Below are 13,919 nucleotides of genomic sequence, written 5' to 3' on the forward strand. Positions count from 1 at the left end.
AGATATACATGTAGTGTGTAGTATATGTGCACACCATAAGTATACATAGGTATATAATATATATATTGATATATGCTATGTATACTTATGTGTGTGTGTTAGCCACTCAGTAGTGTCCAACTCTTTTCAACCTTAAGGACTGCAGCCCACCAGGCTCCTCTGTCCGTGGAATTCTCTAGGCAAGAATACTGGAGCCAGTTGCCATTCCCTTCTCCAGCGGGTCTTCCCAACCCAGGGTTCAAACCCGGGTCTCTCACATTGCAGACAAATTCATTAACACCTGAGCCACCAGGGAAGTCCTTATACATATGCACACACACACAGTATATATCTGTGTGTTACACAGGGAGTAATTAAAGCAATACCAAAAATTTACAAAGAGAAAAATTAAACTATGGCATCCGCATCCCAGCACAGTGTCTCCTTTCATTTCTCCACTCTTTTTCCGAGCTAGCCTGTTTGCATGTGTGAGTTTCCTCGACTTACAGTCATGGGGGAGGTATAATTTTGTGCTTTGCTCTGTTGAGTTAATATACCTAAAGTGTTTTCCATGTTGCTACCTGGTCTTCTTAATTTCAATCACCTATTGAGGTGATTAACCACGAAATACTTAAACCAAATTCCTACAAGAAGGGACTGTGCATTTACATTTTTACTACTATCAATAATACTGTAATTAGTGTCTTTATTAGCATTCATATGCTTTTTTTTCTTATTCAGGGTTGTGTCCTTAGGATAAATCCTTAGGAGCAGTATTCCTGGGACAAGAATAAATTTTCCAAATTGTTCTCTGAAAGGATTTCTATTCCGTCAGTGAGTGTGTGTGTCATGTCCCACCCTGAACATTATGGGTGATTAATACTCACATTTAAATCTCCAATTTAGTCAGCGTGCCCTGGCCCTTCTCTAATGCCTGCTCACCCGCCCTCTCTTTACTGCTCAGGACCAAGTCTTATCCACAGGATATGGGTTTTCTTTGCAGATCTGTTCACATGTGACTTGTCTAGTCAGGTCCTTGAGCAATATCTCCTCATGTCTTTCTATCTTTTTTGACATCTTGTAGGTCTGCTTCACATAACACAGATATAATACCATTGTCACACTTGCTGAAAATATTTTCCCTGACCTGAGATTAACTTTTAATTGTACCAGGCTGCTTCCCAGCTCGTCAAATGTGCCCTCCGCAAGCCTATCTTGACTCCTAAGGGATATGCATGACTCCCCTCCCCACGCAAGGCAAATTCTTTCCCAACATACATGTGTGAGTACACACACATGTGTACCATCGCACACACATGTACCTTCACACACAAACACAAACACGTGCTCACTCATGTAGGCAGGTCACCAAAAGGGAACACACTTGGCCCTTGGTCCTGGCGAGTGGAGATGTAATGTGATGAAGGGCAAGATCAGAGCCTGGCACTTCCGAGGGAGTGGTTATCCCTCTGCTCCTCCCTCCCCTAGCCCTCCTCACCCCTCCACCACCTCCGTGTACCCTTTCATTGGGGGTGTGAGCAGCCTGCAGAAGGCTTTAGAGAGAAACCAGCTCCTGCTGCTTCTTTTCCTTGGTGTTTCTGATATCTGGGCCCCAGTCAGGGTGAGGGCCCAGCAACCATGTGCCCAGAGAGCACCCCGCCTCTGTTCAGACCTGGCTTTGCTTGGATGGGCAGGGTCCTCACTGAGAACACACACAGTACAGGTATCAACCCAGGAGCCTGTACGGGGGCACGGAGGGGACTCAACTCCTCCCCTGCGCCTCCCCCAGGAGTGCTGAGCTCTAGGTTCTGTATTTGCCCTCCCGAGCCAGCCTGCCCACTGCCTGCTCCTGGGGTGACTTGGTGAATCACGTCCTCCTGGCCCCGCGCTCTCTGGGTGCAGCTAAGGCCAGGCACTTCGAGGAGCGGGGAGGGCAGAGTATTTGCTCCAGGGACCCGTCCCGTCCCTGCCAGACGGCCCCTGTGATCTGGCTTCAATGTTGGGCTGAAGGCTCAGCTGTAGGGTGTCAGCTCTTACCTCCCTGCTTGCCCCTTGAGACACAGGGAGTGGGGCTGTCCCGATGCCTCCGGAGACCCCATCGCTTCCCTGAGCCCTGCGTGCCTACTGGATACCCTGGATCCCCGCCACCTGCTTTCTGCCGGGATTCTGGCTGGAGCGAGTACACGCTCCTCTTTCACAAACCTGTCCCAGTGGGTTAGGGCTTTGTATATTTGAAGTCCCCGAGTTAAAATATCATTGCTTATTCTTTAACAACAGCTCTGTGTGTGTGTGTGTGTGAGTCGCTCAGTCGTGTCCAACTCTTTGCGACCCCATGGACCCCACCAGGCTCCTCTGTCCATAGAATTCTCCAGGCAAGAACACTGCAGTGGGTAGCCATTCCCTTCTCCAGGGGATCTTCCCAACTCAAGGATCGAACCCGGTTCTCCTGCCTTACAGGCAGACTCTTTTTGCCATCTGCGTTACCAGGGAAGCCCAACAGCAACCTTGATTTGTTCTTTCTTTATTCACTTTATTCTGGGGTGCGCTGGGTCTTCATTGCTGACTGCTGGGTTTCTCCAGTTTCGGCACACAGGCTTCTCACCACGGTGGCTCCTGTGGTTGTACAGGGTGGGCTCTAGGACTCTGGCTTCAGGAGTTGCTCTAGGATGGCTCTGGAGCACAGGCTCAGCAGTTGTGGTGGACGGGCTTCTTTGCCCCTTGGCCTCTTGTCATTCCCTTGGAATCTCCCCTGACCAGGGATCGAACCTGTGTCCCCTGTATTGGCAGGCAGATTTGTAACCACTAGACCATCAGGGAAGTCCAGTCTGTTCCTTTGATTCATTTATTAAATAGCATAACTGTTTTCACAATAGGACACATGGTCAGTGCTACATATTAATATAAATTACAGGTAACATCGTACTATTTTAAATAGCTAAATCTCTCAGTATTAATAACATGTTTTTATTAATCCAAGATAAAAATCTAGCCTCTCCAACAAAAAGTAAAATATCATTTATTTTCACATTGCTGATTTCCTGCGCCATCTTTATTGTCCCCACCTTTTTACTGCGCACTTGAAACCAATGAACTCTGTGTTGAGGGGGTCCTGTTCCGTCCCACGATGAGCCTTTAGGTTCTAAATCACATCCATATATACTTCTCCCCACCCAACGGCACAAGTCAAAAGGGCAGGGACAGGTCAGTGCTGCTGCCACGCTGTCAGGACCTGGGCTTGTTCCGGGCTGTTTTCGGTTCAGGATGCTGGTAACTGAATGATTAAGTGTGTGGCCTCAGGGCACATCTTGTTACCCATGATTTTATTGCAGGGGAAGCAGGCTGGGCTTGAACCGGGGGTGGAGATGCACGAGGCAGCTGCCACTCCAGCTGACGTGTGAGAGTGGGGTTTGAAGGAAACGTGACAGGTCAGGAAACAAGATCTAGTTAGGAGGTGATGGAAGGCGGGTGCCCAGGGAAGAGATGGCAGGGTCTAAATCCAGGCAGTGGGCTAGATGAGTGGCTGACAGAGATAAGTGACAACATTGAGAAACGCTGGGAAGTTAGGGGGGAGCAGAGGACAGGGACACCAAGCCAGACAGAAATCAGAGGGATCTGGGATTGTGACGAGGTTTGAGCTTTTGCTGTGAGCCTAGGAGAACGAGGGGAGACTAGAAACGAGAATTACACACAGGATGGCCCCCCAGGAGTGCAGAGCCCAGCCGGTCATCACAGGTAGCCTTTCAGGCGCCTCAAGGAGCCCTGGAGTGAAAGGCTCCAGTGGGAAACTTGGGTTCGGCCACCAATGAGCTGTGTGGCCTCAGAGAAGTCACGTTCCCTCTCTGAGTCAGTGCCTTTACTTGTAACTAGTGCGTGAGGTTTGATTAGCGCTTCCCGAGCAGAGGCCCCTGAGCAAAACTCCATGGAGGAGCGCACCTGGGATGTGGTCCCTGGAGACCCACGCTGATGCTGGAGGGCAGGGTAAAAGCTTGCGTGGCTTCACCACCGGCAGGGGGTGGGGATGGGAGTCGGCAGGGGTAGGGGAGGGATTGGAGGTTTGCGGACACTCTTTGGGAAGTATGGCTTGGATCACTGTTGAGACCCCGTCCAGCCCCATGCTTCTCTCAAGCCATGATCCCCAAATCTCACTGTCTCTGTCTAAAATGGAATGAGGCTGCCTGTTTCCTGAGTGTGGGAGTAAACAGGCTCTTTCCTGGGAGAGGGGTGATTGTGAGTCCTCGGGCAACACACCTCAGAGGAACAAGAGCCGTCTGCATTAAGACGTACACGTGGGGGCTTTAGAATGTGTGGTGAGTGGTCAGAACTTGGGGCAACACCTTGAAATGCCGCACGCATTGGAAATGGATACAGGAAAGAATTTCAGTTCTCCCAAGGAGGAAGGTGAAGATGAAGGGATGATGAGCGAGAAGACGGGCAAGGACCCAGCAAGGGGCGGGCTCTGAAGATGCCCCCAGACCAGGAGACACAGGGCCAAAGATCAGGTTGAAAGGCGTTTCAGGGAAAGCAGAGGCTCAGTTGTCCATCCCAAGGACAGCCCTGGTTGAAAGAACTCCGAGTACTGTTTACAGGACGATAATTTGCAGCAGTAAGATAAGTAGCCGTTCTTTCTGCTTGTCAACATAAATATCCAGGGACCATGTTTTGCTCAGTGATATCCCCATGCTCGTGTGTGAGATCATTACTCTTGCAAAATAGAGCAGAAAAAAATTATTATTATTTATTTCTGCAGATCCATGTCAGCATCCCAGTAAAAGCATAGGGAAAAGAGGAACCAGCTGGGAAAATGGTGGGAATGACGTGTTCTGGACAACCCTTCAGGTGTACATGGGGCCCCTTACAGAGGGCAGAGGGCAAAGGAACTTCAGAATTCAGCCTCGGCAGATAACAGGGCCAAGTGCCGAACGTACCTGCCCTGCCTGGCCATGGGGCAGAAGAGGGGTCCTCAGTCAGGTTTTCCCTTAAAGATGCAACTCACCTGTGCCCTTGGGAAGCCACCTGCTGTCCTGCAAAGATGTCCCTGGGATGCCCCGTAGGGTGCTGGGAAGTGCCTGGAGGTCTCTAGTGGGCATTCAACCCCAGTCAGACCCAGATTGGCCTGCTATGAGGAACCAAGGAGGCTGTCCTGGAGCTGGGCTCTGTGTGTGTGTGTGTGTGATGAGGGGAACAAGCCTGAGCTCCAGTTCATCCACAATCTGCTCCCTCATCTTTCCCACCTACCCCCTCCCAATAAAAACATCTCCACCAGGACAAAACCCAGGCTCACCTAGACCTCCCCTTCTTCTAGATCCTGTAGAAGTCCACTTCTCCAGAAAGCCCACCCTGTCCACCCAACACACAGACCCACCTCCCCCGGCCACAAGAGCGCAAAGCCCTCAGTCTCCATCTGTTACTGAAACACAAAACCTTGCGGAGCTCATCTTTATACCCACTGAGTGTTTCATTCTCAAATATGACCTCCTTAAGATCAAGACCTTTGCCTGGTATCCAGAGCCTGGCAGAAGGCCTTAGCCCTGTGCGTGTGCTCAGTCATTCAGGCGTGTCCAACTCTTTGAGACCCCGTGGACTGTAGCCCTCCAGGCTCCTCTGTCCATGGGATTCTCCGGGCAAGAATACTGGAGTGGGTTGCCATTTCCTTCTCCAGGGGATCTTCCTGACCCAAGGATCGAACTTGCGTCTCCTACAGCTTCTGCACTGGCAGGCGGATTCTTTACCACTAAGCTATCTGGGAAACCTATGAAAGCGAAAGTGAAATCGTTCAGTCGTGTCCGACTCTTTGCGACCCCATGGACTGTAGCCCACCAGGCTCCTCCATCCATGGGATTCTCCAGGCAAGAATACTGGAGTGGGTTGCCATTTCCTTCTCCAGGGGATCTTCCCGACCCAGGGATCAAACCCAGGTCTCCCACATTGCAGGCAGACGCTTTAACCTCTGAGCCACCAGGGAAGCCTATAGAAAGGCTCATTCTCTGGGTGGCCTGCCTGCATGGGCAGGCCAAACTCCTTTGCTAACATTTACCCAGGTGGACACAGTCTGGGTTTTCACAGACATGATTGGAGTGAGTCTTTCAGCAAAGAAATATTTGATTCTACTTTCTGCTAAAGCCAAGTCTGTGCTGTTCAGTATTAGCAACAGTGGAATTATTCGACCTCACCTCTTTGGAACGCCTATCAGCTCACTGACTTGAGAGAACACAGCAAGGGAGAAAGGATGGCGGGGGAGGGGTGGAGAGACCCTGCTTGCCCCCCAAATGCATCATCTGTACAATTTGGTAACTGGCGTAATCAAACTACTTAAGAAACAACTGATTACTAATTGCTATTATTAAGGATGTCAGCATTCCATGATTTTGCTGCTGATATATTATATACAAGTCAAGATGCTACTTGAATTCTTGATTGAAATAGAAAAACTAGAGGCATTATGTTGTGTTTGGGGTAATGGTATTTAAGCATCTGGAGGCAAGTTAAAGAAATACTAATTGGGTTTTTATTAAGAGAGCTCGTGCCGCCTCGCATATAGGTGCAGAATGAGTGTGGTGAATGTGGGATGGACAAGGGCCAGTGGAGTCTGCCGTGGAATTCGACTGCTCGATCCGTCAGCGAGATGTTTAGCATGCCGTGCGGTCAGGGCTACACCCACCTCCTTCTGCATGGAGGGGAAGGTCCCCCACAGAAAGCTCAGCAGTTGAATGTAAGTTAAATAAGCACAACTCCCGCCTTGGAGGACTCACATTTGAACGAATGGCAAGTGTGTGGGCATTGACAGTGTAATAGACACGACAAGAGACTAGCAACGACGTGACCTGTGTTCAAGCCTGGCGCTCCCACTATATGTGTGGTCCTTAACCTGTATGGTCTGTTCTTCTATCTGAATCCTAATTTCCTCATTTGAAACTATTGGACTGTTGGGAATTCCCATGCAGTCCAGTGGTTAGGACTCAGCGATTTCACTGCTGAGGCCCAGGATTCAATTTCTGGTCAAGGAATTAATCCCACAAACCACACAGTACAATCAGAAAGAAAAAGAAAAAAAAAAATGGGATTAGCGGGGTCATCTCTCAGGGTGCTTCCAAATGGGACGAACTGGAGCTCCAAGACCAACATGTAGTGTGTTTTTGGAGATGGGTGAAAACCCTGTTGCCTTCATGGGTGTGTAGAACAGGCCCCACTTTCATTGGAACCGTCAGCTCCAGGTCAGATGGGCAGGGAAGGTGTCTCCTGGTGAGAAGTGAGTTTATCAGCTTGACTCACCAAAGAGCAGCAGCCTTGCCCAGAGATGGCCTTGTTCGGATCGTTAGGAGAACAAGTCTGCAGACCAGAGCCTGTCTGTGCTATAACGAGCCCCAAGTGGAGACAATGACAGAGGAATCACGTGCAGTGAGGACTCTAGTTGGTCTGTGTTTTCCAAGGACTCCCACTTCCCCAGCAGAGAAAAACGAGGCTCAGAGAGGTTGAGTTCCACATCTCAGGTCCCACAGCTGCAGGAGGGGGAAACCCAGAGCTCTTCCCGCTACCCCGTCATGCCTATAATTGTCCTATGGCTGCATTTACAGACCAGGACACCAGGGTTCTCGTGTATTCCCTTACTGGGCAACAGTCAATTAGGAGCAGCACACAAACCAGGTATGTTCCCTGACTTACAGTCGAGGGCTCTTGACACAGACCCACCCCAAGACATGTAGCTGGAAGATCCATGGAAAACGTCCCCCTGAAGGCTGTGACAGCTCTGAGAATTTACATCACACACAAGCATGCAGACACGTCATCAAGAGCATGGAGTCCATCGCTTCAAATAATTCAGAGTATTAAGAAACACTTTTCAAATAGTATTAAGAAATACTCTACAAATAATAAGAATATTAAGAAAAAAAAAACCTGGGTGAATGAGCGGGGTGTCTCAGCTGCAGAACAAAAACAAAAATGGGCAGCAGGAGGTCAGTGATGGCGGCGAAGCATGGGGAGACACGGGCTCTGCTGTCTTGGCTGAAGCCCTGATCAGAGTGTGTGGGGGCAGGGAGACCCTGCTCGAAGCAAAATGAAATTAAACCTTTCTAAGTACTTATAAATCAGCACCTAATGACACTATCCCACCACCAGCCGGAGCATTGCTCTTATTACTTTGATTCACAAGCCAGGAAAAGATCCGGAATTATGCACAAATTATTGTCCCATCTTCTTAATTAACGCTGATTGCAAAATTCTTGCTAAAGTCCTTGCTAACAGACTCAATTATGCGCTGCCTGAATTGATTCACCCAGATCAAGTGGAATTTATTAGAAATACACTTTCCTACAATAACATCAGATTATCTTTGAATATAGTTAAATTATTTAGGAATAAAATAGTTCCAGCAGCAGCCCTTGCTTTAGCTTCAGAAAAATATCTCCCACCACCTAGAATGAAGATATTCCTTTGCTTTCCACCAGACACACACCCTAAGCTCTTTTTTTCCCCAGAAGCAGGTTGAATCACTGTGATGAGATGAGATGTATGCCTTCGAGCTAATGGTCCAGCTTCAAAGAATATGGGCAGGAAGAAAAATCCTGCAGGGTCACGTCTCAGCTTCCCCCAGTATGAACCGTCACTGCCTGTGGAACACGGTGAAATTGCAATTAGACTAAATCAGGATATTTTCAGAATCAAAATTGAGAAACAGGCTAATAAAGACATAATGTATGCTGATGACACACTTCTATTAGCATCGTTCCCCAGCACACTGGAGGGGTTCAAAAGAACAAAAAGAAAGGAAGATACGAGGGAAGGTCCTTTCTGCCTTTCCAGGAGGGCAATGGTTCCTGCAATGGTACACCCTGTTCAGGATAAATATTCCAGAGAAACAATTGGAAATAGCAAATGCATTACCTGTAGCCTGGTACCAAATACTAAGCCCAGCCGCTGGGCATTGAACAGGGTCTGGGCTTGTCCTAGAGGCCATATCTGGGCACAGAGTAGGTGCGTAACAAATATTAATAGACAAAACAACATATGGAAGACAGTAAAAATCTGTTGGGCTGTCCCTTGAAAGATGAATGTGCACTGATGGGCTGTGATGGAAAGGAAGGGCCGGAGACAGAGGGAACGGAGTGAGCAGACGTGGAGCGCACAGCCCACCTGATGCAGGGAAGTGGGGCCTGGCTGGAAACAAGGAGCATAAGTCAGAGGAGAAGGAGGACTATCCGGGCCAGCAAGCTGGGATTGTATCTTGCGAGGCCACAATTTCTAGACATAGGCGTTTACATGTATTCGGAAAGGCAGTGAGGAGCCATTCAGCAATGGAATGAGATCATCTAATCTGGAAACAGTTAACTCTTGCATAGGTAGGAAGGATAGAGGTGGAGAGACTGGTGCCCTGAGACCAGCTGCAGACATCCACTTCCCTCCTCCTTTACCAACAGAGTCCCTGTGGCAACACAAGGTTTCGGGCTGGAGAAAGAACACCACCACTCCTCCCCTTGAAGCCAGGGGTGGCCTCGTTCTCAACAATAAGGGGCCAAACAGAAGATCCAAGATGACAGAAGAAAGAGTCAGTGAATTTGAAAACAGATTAAAAGAAAGTATCCAGTCTGAAGATCAGAAAGGAAAACGATTGAAAATAAAATGAACAGGGGCTGTGGGACAACACAGATCTGACACGTTCGAGCAGAATCCAAGAAAGAGAAGAGAAAGAGAATGGAGCAGAAAAAGGATTTATAGAAATAATTGCCAAACATTTCCCAAATTGGATGAAAGATATAAATTTACAGACTCAAGAAGGTTAGCAAGGGCTCCCCCGGCGGCTCAGTGGTAAAGACCCCTGCCTGCCAATGCAAGAGACACAAGTTCCATCTCTGACCTGGGAGGATCCCACACACTGTGGAGCAACTAACTCCGTGTACCAAAGCTGTTGAGCCTGTGCTCTCGAGCAGGGAACTGCCAGGGTCCAGCCCCGGCTGATCCAGGGTATTCGAAGGAGAGACAGCATAGGCGACCTATTTGTTTAAATATTTATCAAAGATATAAAGAGTAATAGAATGAGGATAGCTCAGTGAGGAAATTCAGTGGAGAAAAGAGGCTGAGTAGTTTGGTTTACGCGGAAGACCAATAAAACTTCAAGACAAGAAGTTTGCACCACTTACGTAGGCCACAGGCATCCTTCCGTTCTCCCGAAGGAGAGGAGACACTGAGGCCTCCCCGGTCGGATCTTAGAAGCCCAGGCATAATTAGCAAGCATGGCGGGTTCCGCACTCCAGATGGAGACTCAGCCAGAATTTGAGAGAGAGCGCGACATGGGGAGACCAAGTTTCGGTGGACAAGGCCCGCACTTTATTTTCCAAAGTAGTTTTTATACCTTAAGTTGTGCATAGAGGATAATGGGGGAAGGGGTGGAGTCATGCAAGGACAGCAGTTCCTGGTTCTAATCGAAGCCAGGCTTTCAAACTTATCATATGCAAAAGTTCAGGTGAATTACATCATCTTCTGGCCAGGAGGCCTGTTAACATTTTAAGAAACTTATTTTTCTCTAAAGGTGATTATTCCAAAGTCAGGCACCAGCCTCCAAAAAAGCACTGGACAAAGCTGCATTCCTATAGGGCAAAGGTGAGGTGGGCTCAATCAAGAAAAGAATTAACTCAAGGGTCCAAGGTTACAAACACTGAGGCTACTACTTACATTTCTATACACCCATTGTATCAGTCAATACACTGCCAAGGACACAGTAGGTAAGGGGTATGGGGACTTAGCAGCAAACATTGGCCCAATAAGTGAAAAACCCTTCACCAATACAATTTCTAATCAATCTTTTAACTACTCAAAGAATCTGTGTTTAGACAGTTTAGAACATCTCCTGCCTCTCACAGTTGGGAGGCTCTGAACAATCACATGTGGCCGGAATAAACCTATTCAGGCAGGCTAGAGGATTTCCAAAGGAGTTTGTAGGTTGAAACACTGTCACACCCAGGAATTATTAACTGGAGCTGTAAGCTAACTCTTTTTTCAGAGACAGCCCCCCGTAAAGTCAGAGGTGTAGGTGAGAGCACAAAGCAGAAAGTAGGCAGACTCTGGTTTTGGGGGTAGATGCTCGAGAATTTCCAGGGGGACTCCTGAGGCTTGATCCCGCCTTTGCGTATGCCGAGCCTCCTTCCTCATGACCTTTGTCATGGGTGGAGCTCCTCACGCTGGCTCCCGGCAGTGATAGAATTCCAGTTGAGCTATTCCAGATCCTGAAAGATGATGCTGTGGAAAGTGCTGCACTCAATATGCAATATGCACTCAATATGCAATATGCCAGCTCCCGGCAGGGAACCACAACCATGGAGTCCACGTGTTGTAGCTACTGAAGCCCTCGTGCCCTAAAGCCTGTGCTCCACAACAAGGGGAGCCACCGCAATGAGAAGCCCTCAGCTCAGTCCAGTTCAGTCGCTCAGTCGTGTCCGACTCTTTGCAACCCCGTGGACTGCAGCACGCCAGGCCTCCCTGTCCATCACCACATCCTGGAGTTCAGTCAAACTCATGTCCATCGAGTCGGTGATGCCATCCAGCCATCTCATCCTCTGTCGTCCCCTTCTCCTCCTGCCCTCAATCTTTCCCAGCATCAGGGTCTTTTCAAATGAGTCAGTTCTTCGCATGAGGTGGCCAAAGTATTAGAGTTTCAGCTTCAACGTCAGTCCTTCCGATGAACACTCAGGACTGATCTCCTTTAGGATGGGCTGGTTGGAGCTCCTTGCAGTCCAAGGGACTCTCAAGAGTCCTCTCCAACACCACAGTTCAAAAGCATCAATTATTCGGCGCTCAGCTTTCTTCACAGTCCAACTCTCACATCCATACATGACCACGGGAAAAACCATAGCTTTGACTAGATGGACCTTTGTTGGCAAAGTAATGTCTCGGCTTTTTAATATGCTGTCTAGATTGGTCATAACTTTTCTTCCAAGGAGCAAGTGTCTTTGAATTTCATGGCTGAAGTCACCATCTGCAGTGATTTAGGAGAAGCCTTCACACTGCAACAAAGAGTAGCCCCCAGTTACCACAACTAGAGTGAAGCCCATACAGCAGTGAAGACCCAGCACAGCCAAAAATAAATAATTTTTTAAATAAAGAAGTTTAGCAAACCCAAAGCAGGATAGATATAGAAGAAAGAGACAGGTGTGTGCCTGGTACCCAGATGCTCCTCTGACTGTTGTTGAGTCAAATTTGCCATGAGAATTAAGAGCACATTTCACTGAGGTGAAGGGTAGAAAAGGTATGCAGAGAAAGAGATGCAATAACTTTCCTATTTGAGGTGCATGTGACTCTCCTGCCTATAAGCCTGCAATCGTTCCTTACTGAGTACAGCAAAGGCATGCAAACTGTCATCTGAGGGCCAGCTACCTGTTTTTATAAATAAAGTTTTATTAGAACATGGCCCTGCCCATTTATTTGCATATTGTCCGTGGTGGCTCTCATGCTACAATGGCAGAGCTGAGTAGTTGCCACAGAGACCATAAGAGGCACAAAACCTAAAATATTTATTATCTTACACTTTACAAAAAAGGTCCAGCAACCCCTGTCCAACAATGAACAGTCCCAATTTTACAGCCTGTGTCCGAGGACTTAAAATATGTGCTGTGAACTAACCCACCCCACCATCTCTCCCAGCATCTCTTCACCCACCCTGTACTCTAGTAACTGGTCAGTAAAGGTGCTACTCACAGCCCACTGCAGGTAGGGGGTGCTCCATAAAGGGTTTGCTGTGAAAATTGTCAGTAAACATTTAGAAACATCTACAGCAACTTGACAATTAACATTCTGGACTTGGAATTCTGCCTTTTCTCCATTTGGTTTTTTTTTTTTTTTTTTTGTAATTAATTTTTAATTGTATTCTGAAAAAGAATCACTCTGTGACAAATTGGTACCAAAAAAAAAAAAAATCCTTGGACTTCCCTGGTGGTCCAGTGGTTAAAATTCCGAGCTCCCAATGTCCAGGGTGGGAGTTTGAGCATCTCTGGTCAGGGAAGATCCTGTATGCCACATGGCCAAAAAGTTTAAAAATAATTAAAAATTTTTACATTCCTAGTCCTTCAGCTGAGATGGTTGAGAAACTCTGGTCTGCACCAGCCTCAGTGACACCCCCCAACCCCTCTCACCCCTCCTGGCCTTGGGACAGGCCGTCTCTGCTCCCTGTCTTCAACTGCTCTGACCACACGCCCACCCATCCTTCCAGGTGGCCCAGTTCACAGTCAGGTGCTGTGGCCTTGCAGGGTGTTTGCTGGGCATCCACATCTGCGAGGGGGAGGGGAGAGGGCAGGATGGGCAGAAGGGAGGTTGACCTGTGACTCAGGCCCCCCCCAACATCTCAGCCAGACCCCAGGGGAGCGTTAGAGCTGACCCATGTCATGGTTTCTCCACATGAAGTCACCAGGGCAGCACCAGTCTCCTGGCTCCCTCGGTCTCTAGATCCGCCCCACTGGGGGCCGTCCCTTCTAGAAGGAGGTGGCTGTCTCCCCAGAAGGAGCTCACAGCGAGGAAACAAGTCCTCCCTAACAGCAGCATCTGGGCAGCACACCTCTGTGTCCACCAAGGTCTAAGCCCTCAACTCTGATCCCCAGACCTGCTGCCAGTGGCTCGCTTTATCCCAGGTCTCCGCTCTGCCTGCCTGGTCTCCTAAGCGCCCACCCTCCAGACTGCACCTTGGGCCCCAGCAACACAGCGTCGAGGCCAAGGATGCTTGCCTCTCGTTCAGCCCAGGATGACAGGACCAGGTCCTGCAGCACAGGCCAAGAGAGGGAAACAGACACCCTCGGGGATCATAAGTCATCTTCTCCTTCAATTCCCTCTGTGCTTTGCTCAGATGCCACCTTCAGAAAAAGCCTGTCCCACCCCTACTTCCTGTCATTCTCATAGCTTCCCTGATCCGTTCTCATCTTCACACCTGGACCCCTATCCATCAGTGGTCTCACTCCACTTGC

At 48.7% G+C, this 13,919-nt stretch overlaps 1 protein-coding gene across 2 annotated transcripts in view; it reads left to right on the top strand.

Moving 5' to 3' along the window:
* ASB18 (ankyrin repeat and SOCS box containing 18) overlaps window positions 1-13,919 on the top strand; it is a 73,203-nt gene that overhangs the window by 672 nt on the left and 58,612 nt on the right. The window lies entirely within an intron of this gene.

The sequence above is a fragment of the Bos grunniens genome, chromosome 3 (genome assembly GCF_055505025.1).
Source record: "Bos grunniens cultivar Pamir isolate PY7600 chromosome 3, Bosgru_T2T1.0, whole genome shotgun sequence".
In the NCBI taxonomy this organism is placed as follows: Eukaryota; Metazoa; Chordata; class Mammalia; order Artiodactyla; family Bovidae; genus Bos; species Bos grunniens.